This window comes from Aegilops tauschii, chromosome 6, assembly GCF_002575655.3.
Source record: "Aegilops tauschii subsp. strangulata cultivar AL8/78 chromosome 6, Aet v6.0, whole genome shotgun sequence".
Lineage (NCBI taxonomy): Eukaryota > Viridiplantae > Streptophyta > Magnoliopsida > Poales > Poaceae > Aegilops > Aegilops tauschii.
In genome coordinates this window covers 234,313,078-234,326,746 of record NC_053040.3, presented here as the reverse complement: position 1 = coordinate 234,326,746, position 13,669 = coordinate 234,313,078, and positions in this window count along the sequence as shown.

The following is a 13,669-nucleotide window of genomic DNA, read 5'->3' as shown; positions in this document are numbered from 1 at the left end:
GAAAACCACTATATATACACTAGTAGGAGCCTAAGCTACAAGCCTGCTTGCTTGGGTTGCTCTCTTCACAAGCATAGAACGACGGTGGCCACACCGCTGGTCACATATCCGGCCCGATCCCGCAGCTAGGGAAGGGAACAATGTTCTGCGTAGACGCGGTCGACATCGGCGACGGAGAAAATCCACAGTCGGTGCATCCCAATCGGGGGTCACCGCGGTATGGGCCGATGCCGCGTCCCAACCGCCCTTCTAGCTACAGCCCGACGTCCCAGGTAGTCCATATTCCTTTTGGAGTCGGCTTGCTCCACTGCCGCAGCTCCCCACATAGCTCCATCTCCATGTCAATCTTTCTCTACTTCTACCGGCTTATACTTGATGAGTTTATGTCTCATGAAATAGTGCCAGTACTATTATTCCAATCACACTTCTTCAATATCTTTGCCATCAGGGATGCTCAGCTCGATTTTAGTGGAACTGCACAAAAGCATCGTATGATCCGAGGGTGCCAACCGTCTTTCCTTCGACAGGTTCTACCTGGCCAGGAAATTAAATCCTATTTAGGGTTTAGGGTTTAAGTCGTAGTGACCCCATCAGTAGTTTTTCTTTCGTACACGCTCTCACAACTTTTGTCTTTAGTTGTGAAGTAAATATTGGCTATGATATGTGAATCATTGAGATGCATCAGCATGCATGTTAGTTTTCTTTGTAATTGATGGAATGTTGTAACGGGGCAACCTTGGAGTAGGAATGAAAATGGAGTGGAAAGTTTCCGTTTTTCTGGAGAAAAAATGGAAACGGAGAGAAACCAACGTTTCGTTTCGTTGGATCGCGCCATCGAGCAAAACTAACGTTTAAATCACGTCTGTCGCGTTCGTGTCTCACCCTCCTCCACGGCTCAACCCCACACGGTCGCTCGGCATGCCACTCACCGCAAACCGAGTATACGATAACTTTCTCGCCTGCTTGTCGATGGATCGCGCCATGGAGTACTAGTACTACTGGAAGAGATTGACGAGTTGGGGGAGGACAGCTAGCTGTAGCACGGACTCCCAAGAACTTTTTACATGCATGCTGTGGCCGGCTATTGCGACCTTTGAACGCGGAGCAGTCGCGTGTGCCAGGAAGCGGTGCGGGCGACGCTCTCTCGGCCGGCGCACCGCTTCAATGCCGGCGCCAGCGAGAGGTCGCGTCCGCTCTGGCCGGGTATGAATGCGGCACTGACCGTTTCGGACGGGAAGCACGCGCGGGTGATGAAGAGGGTTCGGGTTGGTCAGGAGCGGCCGTGGCAGCGGTCCGGACGCCTGCAAACAAGAGATGGTGTACGTTAGTATTGCCGCGTATATAATTAACAACGTAAATAATTTGCCAGTTGGACAAATATGATTGGAGATGGAGATGGAAATGGAATTTTACGTAAACACGGATATGCAGGTCTATGTCTATGTGTGTATGCGCGACGACTCTCGCGGCCTGGAAGTGGGGGCGTGTTTTTTATCGAGTTTTCTTTCTTGGTACGTTAAAAAATTGTTCATGAGTTTTCGTTTCTTTTTTCCAGGAACGCGCGTATTCTATTTAAAACCACTGCTATGGAGAGATTGTTTTACTCCATTATAGCCTCTTGTTTGATAGAGTTTCTTGCGTCTCGCTCTCTCACCCTCTCCATATCAAAACAAGATGACAGTGTCCACACTATCACTCTCCTCACCGGTGGTCACAGATCCGTCCGAATCCCGTCCGCTGCGGGAGGTGAAGAGGTGCAGCGTTGACATTGTCGCCATCGGCGATGGAGGAAGCCGATGCGCACCATCCTCTCGGAGCCGGCGCTGGCGCGGACGAAGGTCCTCCGCGCCCTTGTTCGCTACCGTCATGTGGGCAGATCCCGCCCGCCCGCCTAAGCGACATCTCGCCCACTTGAGGTATAACTTCTTGTACTGGTCCAGCTCCCCAGGTCGCTGCATGCGGGTTTTCTTCTATGCGACTACTCCCGAGCTCCCCATGTATAGTAGCTAGGGTTCGTCGGCTGGTCCAACATCACCTACTATTATAGAGGAAATGCCACTCGAAAAGTTGTCCTGATTTATGCCTCGGTGGAGGTATACATGTTGTTTCGACAAAAAGTACATGGTGGTTGTGCAGTCATTGTCCATATGCTCCTATTGTTGCTGCTAATCTAATACTATCACTGGTTAAATGAAGAAATGCTTTTTTTCTCGGGTATCTTGGTTTAGTTCCCATCAAGACAATCATGATGCTTCTGTTTGTTGGTGTACTTTTCATAATTCTTATTGAAAATTGAGATGTTGTTGTTAATCTTGTAAAACAAAGTAACAACACTATATACCTTTTTTATATTTTTGGAAACAGCGGTGCGTATCTCCATACCCGGGCATGTCTTCCTCAATTTTAGTGGAACTGCACAAAATTGGATGGCCATTGTTGTTCCGCCTCACTGTCCTCTGCCACGTGGTTCTTCCTTTCTTGAGCTTGATTACTGAGAAGAAACAGACCACAGTGAGGATTTGTCGAACTTCATAGGTGCCTCACCCAAACTTGATGCCAAATGGATGATGCATCACCACGATGACCTATTGATGCTCATGGTTGCGCCTCATGGTTGCGTCGGCTGGTGAAGTGATGACCCACAAGTATAGGGGATCTATCGTAGTCCTTTCAATAAGTAAGAGTGTCGAACCCAACGAGGAGCAGAAGGAAATGATAAGCGGTTTTCAGCAAGCTATTCTCTGCAAGCACTTAAATTATCGGTAACAGATAGTTTTGTGATAAGGTAATTTGTAATGGGTAACAAGTAATGAAAGTAAATAAGGTGCAGCAAGGTGGCCCAATCCTTTTTGTAGCAAAGGACAAGCTTGGACAAACTCTTATATAGAGAAAAGCGCTCCCGAGGACACATGGGAATTATCGTCAAGCTAGTTTTCATCACGCTCATATGATTCGCGTTCGTTACTTGGATAATTTGGTATGTGGGTGGACCGGTGCTTGGGTGCTGCCCTTTCTTGGACAAGCATTCCACTTATGATTAACCCCTATTGCAAGCATCCGCAACTACAAAAGAAGTATTAAGGTAAACCTAACCATAGCATGAAACATATGGATCCAAATAAGCCCCTTACGAAGCAACTCATAAACTAGGGTTTAAGCTTCTGTCACTCTAGCAACCCATCATCTACTTATTACTTCCCAATGCCTTCCTCTAGGCCCAAACAATGGTGAAGTGTCATATAGTCGACGTTCACATAACACCACTAGAGGAAAGACAACATACATCTCATCAAAATATCGAACGAATACCAAATTCACATGACTACTTATAGCAAGACTTCTCCCATGTCCTCAGGAACAAACGTAACTACTCACAAATCATATTCATGTTCATAATTAGAGGGGTATTAATATGCATAAGGGATCTGAACATATGATCTTCCACCAAATAAACCAACTAGCATCAACTACAAGGAGTAATCAACACTACTAGCAACCCACAGGTACAAATCTGAGGCTTTGGTACAAAGATTGGATACAAGAGATGAACTAGGGTTTTAGAGGAGATGGTGGTGGTGAAGATGTTGATGGATATTGACCCCCTCCCAATGAGAGGATCGTTGGTGATGACGATGGCGATGATTTCCCCCTCCCGGAGGGAAGTTTCCCCAGCAGAACAGCTCTGCCGGAGCCCTAGATTGGTTCCGCCAAGGTTTCGCCTCGTGGCGGCGGAGTTTCTTCCCGAAAGCTTGCTTATGATTTTTTTCCAGGGTAAAAGACTTCATATAGCAGAAGATGGGCACCGGAGGCCTGCCAGGGGGCCCACGAGGCAGGGGGCGCGCCCCCACCCTCGTGGCCAGGGTGTGGGCCCCCTCTGGTGGATTCTTTCGCCAGTATTTTTTATTAATTCCAAAAATAACTTCCGTGAAGTTTCAGGACTTTTGGAGCAGTGCAGAATAGGTCTCTAATATTTGCTCCTTTTCCAACACAGATTTCCAGCTGCTGGCATTCTCCCTCTTCATGTAAACCTTGTAAAATAAGAGAGAATAAGCATAAGTATTGTGACATAACGTGTAATAACAGCCCAAAATGCATTAAATATAGATATAAAAGCATGATGCAAAATGGACGTATCAACTCCCCAAGCTTAGACCTCGCTTGTCCTCAAGCGGTAGCCGATAATGATAAATATGTCCACATGTTTAGAGATAGAGGTGTCGATAAAATAAAATACGGACATGAGGGCATCATGATCATTCTTATAACAGCAACATATATGGATATTGTCATATGATTTCTTATGCTCAAGTAATAATCTATTCACAATGTAAAGTATGAATCAGAAACTTCATTGAGAACCAACAAACTATAATCTCGGTCATTGAAGCAATTGCAATTTATCATAATATCGGAAAGAGTCAATATAAGAGCTTTTCAGCAAGTCCACATACTCAACTATCATTTAGTCTTTCACAATTGCTAACAATCACGCAATACTTATGGGTATGGAGTTTTAATCGGACACAGAGAAAGATAGGGGCTTAAAGTGTTGCCTCCCAACCTTTTACCTCAAGGGTAATGTCAACAATAATAATTCATGCTGACTTAGATCCAATTGGATATATATATATATATATATATATATATATATATATATATATATATATATATATATATATATATCAGGATCTTTCCAACAGAAGGTGCTTGCCAAAGGATAAAATGTAAAAAGGAAAGGTGAAGATCACCATGACTCTTGCATAAGGTAAGAGACAAGAATAAAAGATAGGCCCTTCGTAGAGGGAAGCAGAGGTTGTCATGTGCTTTTATGGTTGGATGCATGAAATCTTAATGCAAAAGAACGTCACTTTATATTGCCACTTGTGATATGGACCTTTATTGTGCAGTCTGTCGCTTTTATTTCTTCCACATCACAAGATCGTATAAAGCTTATTTTCTCCACACTAATAAATCATACATATTTAGAGAGCAATTTTTATTGCAATACAACATGACAACTTACTTGAAGGATCTTACTCAATCCATAGGTAGATATGGTGGACTCTCATGGCAAAACTGGGTTTAAGGATATTCGGAAGCAAAAGTAGTATCTCTACTTGGTGCAAAGAATTTGGCTAGCATGAGGGGAAAAGGCAAGCTCAACATGTTGGATGATCCATGACAATATACTTTATTTCGGATATAAGAAAACATAACCCATTACGTTGTCTTCCTTGTCCAACATCAACTCTTTAACATGTCATACTTTAATGAGTGCTCACAATCATAAAAGATGTCCAAGATAGTATATTTATATGTGAAAACCTCTCTTTCTTTATTACTTCTTATTAATTGCAACGATGACCAAAACTATGTTTGTCAACTTTCAACAACTTTTATTCATCATACTCTTTATATGTGAAGTCACTACTCTCCATAAGATCAATATGATCTCTTTACTTCTTTTTATTCTTTCTCTTTCTTTTATTCCCTCACGATCATAGCAAGATAATCAAGCCCTTGACTCAACACTAATCTTTATTATATATATAGCTCACGGACTCGATTACACAGAAGGATCATAAAGCAAAACTCAAAACTAAATCATACTAAAACTTTATTCTACTAGATCAAGATATTACCAAAAGGATCGAACTAAGAAAAATGGTAAAGATAGGAGTGTGATGGTGATACGATAAAAGGGCATCTCCCCCAAGCTTGGCAGTTGCGAAGGGGAGTGCCCATACCCATGTGATTATGTCTCCTTCTTCGGGGGTGGTGATGATGGAGTTAATTGTGCCTTCAACTTTTTCATATTGTATTTGAGAAGAGCAATTTCCTCCTTTAAATCATCGATTTCCGTTTTCAACTTTTCAAGATCTTGTCACATAAATCTCCTTTGCTTTTCTGCCGAAAACGAGAAGGAATAGATCGGTTGTTAGACAGTTTAGCCCTCTTAGGAAGACTAGACTTCTTGAACTTCACGTGCATATCCCCAGGTTCAGGTAGAGGGACATCCTCCTCCGAACTTGAATCATTGATCCTCATCAAATGAGCATCCTCCTCATCATCCGTAGTTCGACCACAAGGAGATAGATCCCCATAGGTCTTTGGGTCAGCAACGAGATGTGAGACATAGCTCTCTCCGTCGGAATCCTGAGATGACATCTTGCTCCAAACCTGCTACAGAAACAGCTCGAAACAAAAACAGAGGATATTTGCATGGTACGGTGGTCAAAACCTTTGGGAGATTAAATAATGAATTTTTACCGACCAAAAGAAGTATCGTGCAAGAAAACGGAGTCCAGAGGGCACACGAGGTGCCCACGAGGCAGGGGCGCGCCTAGAGGGTAGGGCGCGCCCTCCACCCTCGTGGGTGCCTCGTGTCCCTTTCGGACTACTTCTTATTTTCCTATTTTCTTAAATATTCCAAACCGAAGAAAAATTACCATTAGAACTGTTTTGGAGTCGGTTTACTTACCGTACCACATACCTATTCCTTTTCGGAGTCTAAAACGTTCTGGAAAGTGTCCCTTATGTATTCCTCCGGGGTTACAGTTTCAATAACATTAGTTTCAACATTTATGGGATTACCTGAGATATAATGTTTGATTCTTTGACCGTTCACCACCTTCGGATTTGTGCCTTCGAAGTTGTTGATTTTTATGGCACCGGAACAATAGACCTCCTCGATAATGTAAGGACCTTCCCATTTAGAGAGAAGTTTTCCTGCAAAGAATCTTAAACGAGAGTTGAACAGTAACACATAATCACCTACATTAAACTTACGCTTTTGTATCCTTTTGTCATGCCATCTTTTAACTTTTTCTTTAAATAGTTTGGCATTCTCATAGGCTTGGGTTCTCCATTCATCAAGTGAGCTAATGTCAAATAACCTCTTCTCACCGGCAAGTTTGAAATCATAATTGAGCTCTTTAATGGCCCAATATGCCTTATGTTCTAGTTCGAGAGGTAAGTGACATGCTTTTCCATAAACCATTTTATACGGAGACATACCCATAGGATTTTTATATGTAGTTCTATAGGCCCATAATGCATCATCAAGTTTCTTGGACCAATTCTTTCTAGATCTATTGACAGTCTTTTGCAAAATTAATTTGAGCTCTCTATTACTCAATTCTACTTGACCACTAGACTGTGGGTGATATGGGGATGCAATTCTATGATTAACATCATACTTAGCAAGCATTTTACGAAAAGCACCATGAATAAAATGTGAACCACCATCAGTCATTAAATATCTAGGGACTCCAAACGTCGGAAAAATAACTTCTTTAAGCATCTTAATAGAGGTGGTATGATCAGCACTACTAGTTGGAATAGCTTCTACCCACTTATTAACATAATCAACAGCAACTAAAATATGTGTATACCCATTAGAGGAAGGAAACGGTCCCATATAATCAAAACCCCAAACATCAAATGCTTTAATAAGAAGTGAATAATTCATAGGCATTTCTTGACGTCTACTAATATTACCAATTCTTTGACATTCATCACAAGATAAGACAAACTTACGGGCATCTTTGAAGAGAGTAGGCCAATAAAAACCGGATTGCAACACCTTATGCGCAGTTCTATCTCCAGCGTGGTGTCCTCCATAAGCTTCAGAGTGACACTTGCGTAGGATCAGTTCCCGTTCATGCTCAAGTATACAACGTCTAATAACACCATCTACTCCTTCTTTATAAAGGTGTGGGTCATCCCAGAAGTAATGTCTTAAATCATAGAAAAACTTTTTCTTTTGCTGGTATGTGAAACTAGGTGGTATAAATTTAGCAACAATGTAATTAGCATAATCAGCATACCATGGAGCAGTGCGAGAAGCATTTATGACAGCTAATTGTTCATCAAGAAAGCTATCATCAATAGGTAGTGGGTCATCAAGAACATTCTCTAACCTAGACAAGTTGTCTGCAACGGGGTTCTCAGCTCCCTTTCTATCAATGATATGCAAATCCAATGAACCCATCTAATAAGTCTAGGTTTAGCATCTTTCTTTTCCATAAGATATTTAATAGTAGCATGATCAGTGTGAACAGTTACTTTAGAATCAACAATATAAGGTCTGAACTTATCACAAGCAAATACAACTGCTAAAAATTCTTTTTCTGTAGTAGCATAATTTCTCTGGGCATTGTCTAGAGTTTTACTAGCATATTGGATAACATTTAATTTCTTATGAACTCTTTGTCCTAGAACAACACCTACATCATAATCACTAGCATCACACATAATTTCAAAGGGTAAATTCCAATCAGGTGGCTGAACAATAGGTGCAGAAATCAATGCTTTCTTAAGTATTCCAAATGCTTCAACACAATCATCATCAAAGACAAAAGGAATGTCTTTTTCTAAGAGATTGGTAAGAGGCCTAGAAATTTTTGAGAAGTCCTTAATGAACCTCCTATAAAAACCGGCATGACCAGGGAAACTTCTTATACCTTTAATGTCCTTGGGACACGACATCTTTTCAGTAGCATCAACTTTAGCTTTGTCAACTTCAATACCTCTTTCAAAAAATTTATGCCCCAAGACAATACCTTCATTAACCATAAAGTGGCACTTCTCCCAATTCAAGACAAGGTTAGTTTCTTCACATCTCTGCAAAACTCGATCCAGGTTGCTCAAGCAATTATCAAAAGAAGTTCCATATACGAAGAAATCATCCATGAAATCCTAAACAATCTTTTCACAAAAATCAGAGAATATAGCCATCATGCAACTTTGAAAGGTAGCAGGTGCATTACATAAACCAAAAGGCATATGTCTATAAGCAAAGGTACTGAAAGGACAAGTAAAAGTGGTCTTTTCTTGATCCTCTTTTGACTCAGGTATTTGAGAGAAACCGGAATAACCATCTAGAAAGCAATATGTGTATGTTTGGATAATCTTTCTAGCATTTGATCAATAAAAGGTAAAGGGTAATGATCCTTTTTAGTAGCTTTATTTAATTTGCGGAAATCAATTACCATTCTATAACCTGTAATAATTCTTTGTGGGATCAATTCATCTTTATCATTAGGAACAACAGTAATACCTCCCTTCTTGGGGACACAATGGACAGGACTTACCCACTGACTATCAGCAACGGGATAAATTATACCTGCCTCCAGAAGCTTTACTATTTCTTTCCTTACCACTTCTTTCATCTTAGGATTTAACCGTCGTTGGTGATCAACAACTGGTTTAGCGTCTTTCTCCAATTTTATTTCATGCTGGCACAGAGTTGGACTAATGCCCTTAAGATCATCAAGAGTATATCCAATAGCAGCACGGTGCTTCTTCAGAGTTTTCAACAATTTCTTTTCTTCATGCTCTGAAAGGTTAGCACTAATAATGTAACATCCCAAATTTTCAATTTGGAATGTTATACTTAGGTCATTCATGCATATCATATTTTATTGCATTTTCGTTTTGCGATCCTCGAAATTCTAAGCAAATCAAGGACCCTCGGAGAGAGTTGGGGATTTCACGATTTTCATATTTGAATTCTATCAAATATTGAAACAAGGATCATTTTGGGTTTTAATTAATTTTTCTCTCCGAAAATATTTCATATTAAAATATATGAGAGGAGATAATATGACTTCTCCAAAATAAATGAAATATTGGAGGAAAAATATTAAAATCAAATAAATGATTTTATTTGGTTTTTATTGCAAGTTTATTTGAATTAGGAAAAATACGCGTTTTTCAAAATTGCATTATAGGCCCAAATAAATGTTCACTTTGTCCGGCATATTTTTAGAGGACGGGGAAAATATATTTCGGGATTTTTGGAGTTGGCTTAGTATTCCTTTTCTTTATTTTTCAGCGCGTCGGAATTTATTTAAAAAAATAACCGACCTACGGGCCATAACCGGCCCAGACTCCCCAGGCCGGCCCCTCTTATAAGCCGCCCCGCAGCCCACCCCGCCGCATTAGCCTGCCCGCGCGCCGCCTCCTGAACCCTAGCGCTGCCCCGCCGCCGCCGCCGCCGTTGCTGAAGCTGCCGGTGCCGCGCGCCGCCGCGCCACCTCCCGCCGCTGCTGCCGCCGCCTCCCGCCGCCGCTCCGCCCGCCGTCGCCGGAGCCGCCGCCGCCGCGTCAGATCTCGTCATTGACCCGCCGTTGACCGGTCGGTTTTCCACGGTTAATCCCGGTTTTTTTAGTTTTCGATTTAATTATTAGATCGGTTCGGTTTTCCGTCGGTTTACTTATTTTGCGGACTTTCGTCTGTACATTCGTTCGTTAGCTTGTTCGTCAGTTTTTCTTTTTCCAGGGTTTTTCCGCGATTATTTTCGATCGCGATTTCTGCCCTAATCTTCGATCTAGTATATCTTCTCGCTCGTTTATCGGAATCAGGCGATTCAAGCGCCTAGATCTTCGTCTCGAAGCCCTCTTTCAGTTTAGCCAACTTGAACAAGATTTTGGTACTGTAAAATTTGACTTTAGTCCAGATTAGTAATCGGATCTTGTTTCTTTCGCAGTTTGAGTTTCGTTGCTCCGTTTGATTTGATTCGTTTTGCAAACCAGAGTTCTTAAGTTGAACTTTCTGGTTAGATATTCCTATTTGAGTTTTATCCGTGCATCTTTGCTTGTTTGCTTATGTATTCTATTGTTTGTTTGCGATAGAATTCCCGGAGTGTGAAGCGTGCTACTATGAGTCACTAGGTTTTGCAGATCGTCAGCAAGGCAAGTAACACTTTGATCATACCCCTTTCATACCCAGTTTTTATGCGTTAGCTACAATCCTCAAACACTGCATGATTAGGATGTGTTTAACTTGTGGGTATTTGGAAAGTACATGATGAGGTAGAACCTATTACCTGTTTTATTATGAAACCCTTGGGAGTTACTTCTACGTTATGCTTATTTTTGCCATGCTATGCTAGTAGACGTGGATTTGGTGAGTGTATCCATGACAGATGTGAGTTTATTAATTAATGGTTCAACTTAAGGTGGCAACTTTAATACACATCTGGGTGGATTGCTTGTGGGCACCTGGAGAATCCAGTGTTGTCCTAGGATATCCCGGAGTACCCGTGTGATCATCCTATGGTCCGCCACCCAGGCTCAAAGGGATCATAAGATTATTCATGCTAGAAACTTCCGTGTGCAGCCACAAGCCATTATGGGCTCTGGCATAGTTGAGTATGTTGTGTGACGTCTTTCAGTGGTGGACTAGCAGATGTAGAGGGAAAGTAGGTGTAACTGTCCACTAGAGTAAAGAGTTAATGCTTCTGAAAGACTGTGTCTCGGTCATCCGTTTCTCAAACACCATGTAGTGCGAGAAATCCAACGGAGGAGATCGAGTCTTGTGTGGGAAAGTGCGCAAACCTCTGCAGAGTGTATAAACTAATCATGGTTAGCCGTGTCCCCAGTTATGGACATCTTGAGTATTTGGTACTTGAACTATTGATTTGATCTCATCACTCTAAAATTAATTTGTTGGGTTGTAAATGATTATCTTAATTGGGATTGAGTTGGAGGAACCTTCTCAATGATGTTTCAACCACCATGATAGTTAAATAAAATTTATTCCTTTGTTGTAGGGAAAACTTGGCTTTTCGCAAAACAATATAACCATAGAGCCTCCACCAGCCATATATGCATGTAGTGATAGCATTTATCTGTTCATTGCTCTATTGTGTTACATTGCCAGCATATTCCATGTGCTGACCCGTTTTCGGGATGCAACGTATTATGTTGCAGACTTTTCAGACGATGAGTAAGGTTCGCTAGGCCGTTGTCTTGCACTCAGCTATGCCGTTGGTGTTGATGGACTCACTTTATCTTCCAAGCCTTCCGCTGTTATCGTGTTAGATGGCCTTAAGCCATATTTATTGTAATAAGTTCTCTTTTGAGACATTCGATGTAATAAGTGTGTGATTGCTACTCTGTGATAAATCCATTCGAGTACTGTGTGTGTCAGCATTACCGATCCAGGGATGACACTGAAGCACAGAGACTTAACCATCTAAGGTCGGGTCGCTACAAGATGGTATCAGAGCACACGCTGAATGTAGGACACGACCACTAAGAAAAGCCATAGGTCACTCTTCTCTACTCATTTCTGACTCCTCTCCATTCTCTAATCTTTAGGATGGCGGACTCGAGGAACAAGTTTGCACAACCAGATGAAGACACACCTTTTGGACGACACTTGAAGGAAGTCACTAGGTACCTGAACATTGGAATACCAAGCTTCACCGGGACCTACACCGCTACTTTACCAGAAGAGGAGCGCTGGATGATTCGAGTTCAGGTTCCAGGAAGAACATTCATGCCAGTTACGGAGCCCATAGAGTTTTCCTTTGATGCACCAACCTGGAGTCTTGGAAAGAGCATGGCAGCCCACATCGCCATGGGACGCATCGGCGAAGTCTACAGCAAGGATCTCAAGGACACTATCTACCAGATATTTGGGCGCCGAGATGAGCAATGGGAGATAGTCAGCACCAGGAGAGACAGGTCCATTGCAGCATTCATCCAGCAGCTAAACCAGCACATTCGACGCTAGGAGAACCAGATGTGCGCAAGCATGATAGATTTGAAGAAGGCGATGACAAGGTCACCGAGCTAGAAGAGGAACTCAAGTCTACATGTGATGGATATGAGGAGGAAGTGACGATACTCGTGGAGAAGAATGACGACCTGACAAGGAAGCTAGGAGTTTTCATGGGAGACCCCGTGCCAGGAGGAGAGGACGACGATTCCACTTGTCCGGAGAACTACATCATCATCGACGACACCGACTCCGACCCTGACGATAGTGATGATGATTATGAAGACGAAGCTGGAGTGGATATCATGGAGTCTTCCACCGATCAAAATTTCTAGATGACCACCATACGAATAGTAGTATTCCCCCTGTATATAGTAGTAGCCTGAGCACTTTTAACGATAGTTCTAGACCGATTGTATGCCCTTGCTTGATTGATTGAGTGATATGATACGATTGTGTTTGTCTCATGTGCATATGGGTAGTGCCTTCTCACTAGACCTCATCTCTATTCTAATCTCTCCCCTCTAAACCCAACAGATGCCTCTGAGACATGACACCGGATTTGTCTTCCCATCGGGGATCACCCAATTGATCCAGCAGCAGAATGCCTTGATGCAAATATTTGTCCAGAACCAAGGCAACAACAACAACAACCCGCCTCCAGTGGACAACTTAGCTCGCTTTCTGAGGTTGCAGCCGCCGGTGTTTTCCAGTAGCACCGAGCCAATAGTTGCGGATGACTGGCTATGCTGGATTGGAAGGGAGTTGACCACCGCAGGTTGCACAGATGCAGAGAAGGTGCGTTTTGCCGCACACCAATTGGATGGACCAGCAGCATCTTGGTGGGAAAATTACACAGCCACCTTTCCGATAGCATATCACTTGGGATCAGTTTCAGCAAGCATTCCGGACAGCCCATGTCTCAACTGGAGCTATGAGCATGAAGAAGCGTGAGTTTCGTAACTTGCGCCAGGGGAATCATACTGTGGCTCAGTATGTAGATGAGTTTAGTAAGCTGTCTCGCTATGCCCCTGATGATGTGGCCACAGATGCCGCAAAGCAGGAGAAGTTTATGGAAGGGCTTAATGATGAGATGAGCATGCAGTTGATGGTGGCAACATTTAACAACTACCAGGAGTTGGTAGACAAGGCTCTTATG